The following is a 5021-nucleotide window of genomic DNA, read 5'->3' on the forward strand; positions in this document are numbered from 1 at the left end:
GTTCTGTTGTTTGGTAGAATTATTTTAGGGCACTAGAAGGAGTATGGGAGTATCGGGGTGGATTTTTATTTTTATTTATTTAAATTTTTTTAGCAATTTTATTTTGCTCTAAAATAGTTTGAGATCCATTTGCATGAATTAGATCTTGGACTAGATTCAATTCATCTTAAATGGATCCATATTGGTCCCTCCATGACTGGACCCATATGGACCCCATTTGAACTTGTTTGACCAAAGTCAATAAAAGTGTAGTTTGACTTCCTATTGGTGCAAATGAAGGCGAACTTAAAGTCTCTCTAAGCTCAAGTCAGCTCCAAGGTGACTAATAGGATGACACCTTCTTCTTGGCCATCCAAAACAAATTATTTCAAATTTAGCTTTCTCATTAGCCACTAAAGAGGTGGTCTCCAACATGGCCAATGAGTGGTTATGCCACCTTTCTTCCTCTCAGAAAAGAGTCCAGGAAAAAAGGATGAGGGGTCTTCTCTCTTAGCTAGAAATTTTTGTTGAAAAAAAAAATCATGGTGGATCTTCCCTAGTCATCTCATACATTGAGACATTTTGTTGAAACTAGTTGCAACCAGACCATGGTAAAGACCATAGCTCCAGCTGAGCATGACCTGAAGCTCCAAGTGAACCGTTCATGTATCTGTAGTTGTAAAAAATTTGTATCAATTGTTGCAGTTACTTTCTTGTCCGTAGTGCCCTTGCTGAGTTGGAAAAGAGTAGATTTCCAATTATTTGTGTTTGTGTGAATCTTGATACTTTGCTGAAACTTTACCTTATAACTTCTAATCGAGTTTGCTTAAACTTGCCTTAGTTTGAACTAGTTATATATCTTATTTGATCTAAGAGGTTACCTTCTAAGCATTGGATCTTGAATATAATTTTCTTGCTAGTTTATTTGCTATTTGTGACTTATTTATAATTCTTACTTAGTTTAACTGGAGTTGGAATAAGGTGAAAGGAACATGGCATTAGAGAATATACTTTAAAAGTGTTTGTGTGTGCAGGTTGAACAATAAACCCCTAACATTAAAATTTGGATTAAATTAATTTTTTGTTGAATCGTATAACATAATTCGGTTCTGTGACTGTGTATGTATCAGACACAATCATACTAAACGAAGCATAACTTTTAATCAACTCCATAAAAATTAGTGTATGATAGCTTGTTGGAGTACTAACATCTATGGCTACATCTTATATGTTTAAAAAAGTTTCTGATTCATTCATTTTGGCTGTTAAAACTGGTCTCTAAAACTAAAAAATTAGTCATTCTGGTGTTTGTCAAGATTGTAACAGTCTGACCCTTGTTTGTTCGTAGCGGAGTCATCCAAACTCTGATTCAAGTGATTTTTGTTGCTCTGATTTGATAATTAATTTATCTACAACTTTCATGTTAGACAAATTTTGTTGAATCAATCATTTGTATAGTCAAAAGTATATTGGAATGGACATAACAATCCCACAAGTGACTGTACAAAACTATACCAGTTCGCCATCTTGCTCGGGTCATATCAGAGTTAGTCGATGTCCATTTTGAGTGTTTTTAGTTTTTCTTGTTTTAAAATAAAATTTCCTAAAACTTTGGTTTTTAGATTATTGACTAAATCCATAAGGAACAATCCTGTTTTGACTTGTCCATACTGGACAGTTATAGCAGACCCACCTGTGAACATCGACCCATTGGTCTGGTGTTTGGTCCGTATCTCGACCATCAGTGATCGTATTTACGAGTTTTTAGACTCATTGAAAAGAGCAATCTGTTATCTACAAGATTCTTTTTGGCGTTGTCCTTTCATTTGGAGTGCAACAGGGTCCAAACACTGGAAACTATTAGTTTTTCAAGTTGTCTTGTCTAGCTTCTACACATCATGATCCATTTAGATCTTGGATCGTGGATCGACCCCTAGCCAGATCCACATCACCCTGTCCCCCGCCTCTGCCCCGGTCCATTGTCATTCCAAATTGATTGATTATATAATAGAAAAAGTGGTAAGTGCATGACTCTTAGGCACACAGCTACCAGCACAAACACAGTGACTGTCCATCATGGTCTTCATGGATGGCTAAAAAAATACGAAAAAGATGCTAAAATATGTTTTTAAAAGTTTAGACCCTTTGTGCCTTTAGTGACAGTATTTTGACTGCTATTAAAGGTCCTATTTTCTGCTGTAACCTTTAGCGATTGTTTTGACAGTCACTAAAGGGTCTAAAACTAGAAATAATGCGTTTTATAATGTCGTTTCAAGTCAGAACTCACCATTGGGTTTGTATTAAGCACAAGATAACTAGGGGGCTAATGTGTATTTGCAGGTACAAACACCCCTAGATCTCTATGTAGATTGTTTTGATCTAATCAAACCACATAGATGGATTATGCATGTCAGGATCGGCTATTGAATCATGTTCTTTTTATGAAAAAACATGATTTCATAACCTGAAAAAGTATTGCATATTGTAAGCCGTTGATTTTTTAAGACTTATAAAAGCTTGCATATTATAATTGAACAATCTGATTCCTACTAAAAAAACATGTACGTCACATCTATAACGTTAGTTTCATGAAAAACAACTAAGACATGTTAAAATAAATAAATAAAGAGACATTTATATATTTATATAAAATGATTTTTTTGTTTGCATTGGAGGAACCATTTTTTGTTTGAATTCGTAAAGAGATTGTGGTTGTTTTGTTTAAATCATGTTATTTGAGTTGGATTAGTAATGTTGAAATTAAACATAACGAGTGTGTCTCTCGGTTTTTATAGAAGTGGTAGTCATGTCCTAGACATTTTTTTGACATTACCATTCACAAGATCAGACCTACTCACGTTGGTTTTGCTTGACGTATTTATGGTCGTTGTCCTAGCAGCATAAAACTCTGTGGGCTTACTTTTTGCCTGCAGGGAGTAGCCACACTTAAACACCCTTGCACTTGCAAGCTGCTGTTTGAGAGTTGACAGCGGGTTTCGAAATGCCAGCTCCAAAGCAGCTATGAGATTTGTCCCAAGTCTCTCAAATCTTTTTTTTTTACGATGAAGGAACCCTCACAGAGAACCCAGATCATTTAATGGGCTCATCTCTCTGCGAGGTAAAACTCTGGGTTAAGGACACAATCACTCAACCTTACCTGTCCAAACCGTGATAAAGCAAAGCAATGACAATCCCCATGCACCAGCGGTGTTCGATCCTGGGCCTTGAGCTTGACACAGGACCCTGCTAACCACACGAGTAACCACCTCGGTGGTCTTTTTTTTTTCTTGGCAAGTCAGTAGTTTGGCATTTCATTGCCAAATACTGCCTGGCAAACAGAGCCCAAGTGCACTGAGGTGGTATCCCATGTGGTAAGCGCGATCCTGTGCCAATCTGAAGGCCCACGTTCGAATCCCTCAGCCACATGCATGGGGCTTAAGAGATATCTGGGAGGGGTCTGCTTAACCCCAGCTTGCCTTTCAAAAAAAAAAAAAATACAGAGCTTAAGTGCATTTCTGTATTTGATGTTTTGGTAATTTAAAGTTACTATGGCACCATACTTTGTGCATTCGAGATAAAAACCATGCTCAATTCACCATACTTTGATTATATATATGAAGAATTATCACATTCTAAAAGCAAAGAAGATATCAGCTTATATATTTTTCCTTGACATGCTGATGTGCTTCACGTCTCTTTTCCAGTTTGTCTGTGTAGGAAGGCAACTTGTTGAGCATTATCCATCCTTGTGATGGCATTGACATGGGTGGGACCATTTTTTTTTGTTGGTTTTTGGTTTCTTTTTTAATATTTTGTGATAACTATGATATTTGTTTGTTATTATAAATTTTAAGTATCAAATGCACATTTTAGAATTTGATTGATCCTCATCATTCACTTCATTTCTGTAATTTTTTAGATGAATTTTCCTTTTTGATTTTTTTTTATCTTTTTATTAAAAACCATTGTTTTAAATAAACTGATTGAAAATGATTCAGTCTGATCCGGATTGGGCAGATTTTTCGATCTTTTTTTAAAATGATTCAATTCAGAAACCGATTCTAACAACATCAAGTGGGGCACATAGATGGACTTGTGCCTCTCTTTTATGCTTCCCTTCTTTTCAGTTCATTAATAAACCAACAAATTGATGCAAAGCAGTCTTGTGATGGGACAATTCAAACTTTTGGCTAAGGTCAAGCTTTTCACATGAGCCACGCTTTTGTGATTCCTTTTGTATGATCTCTGCTTGCATATAATGTCTAACTGAATTATTGCAGTGGTGCTTTTTTTTTCTATTAAAAATTGATGGGTCTTCTCCTGACAATACATTTTCCTTGATTCTTCTGGGATTATACCATCCCTTTATTTTTTATATGGAAACTGATTCCAATGTCATTGATCATGTTACATGGTAAGCCAATGTTGTCAGTATCAGTTTCGGACCTGAATAGATTTGAATAGGTTGATTTGGACTTGAACAGAATCAAGCTGATTTAGCCATTTTAACTTTTTGTAATGTAAAAATTATTAAATACTAAACGATTAATAAAATATTAAAAATATTTAAAATTTTAAATATTAAAACATAAAAAATTAGCTGAGGGGTAAATCAGCCCTTATCAAATGGATTTTAGGTTGATACGACATTAATACGACTATTTGCATTGATAGTAACACTGGTCTAAGCTTTTTCCTTACAAGATTTCTTATGCTAATCCAATCTTATTCCACACTTTTAAATTTCTTGATTAAAAATTAACTCTAACCGAGAGGAGTTCAGCAGCGATCAAGACTGTCACTAACAGTCTGTAGTGCAAAAAAAAAAAATTTGATGACAGCGTCTCCGTTTGATCACGCGCGAGCAACGACGATGCATTGTCCAAAGAATCTTCAAACACTTTCAGTGTTTGCAGATACATGTTACTACCAAACAGTAAAAAAACTGAGGCTAAATCGGATTGTTTTGCACTGCTGATCGCGCAAGCGATTAGTGGTGCAAAACGCTGTTTTTAGTGGTGGTTCAAAACCACCACTAAAAT

The sequence above is a fragment of the Nuphar pumila genome, chromosome 3, assembly GCF_984573655.1.
Source record: "Nuphar pumila chromosome 3, dmNupPumi1.hap1.1, whole genome shotgun sequence".
Taxonomy (NCBI): Eukaryota; Viridiplantae; Streptophyta; class Magnoliopsida; order Nymphaeales; family Nymphaeaceae; genus Nuphar; species Nuphar pumila.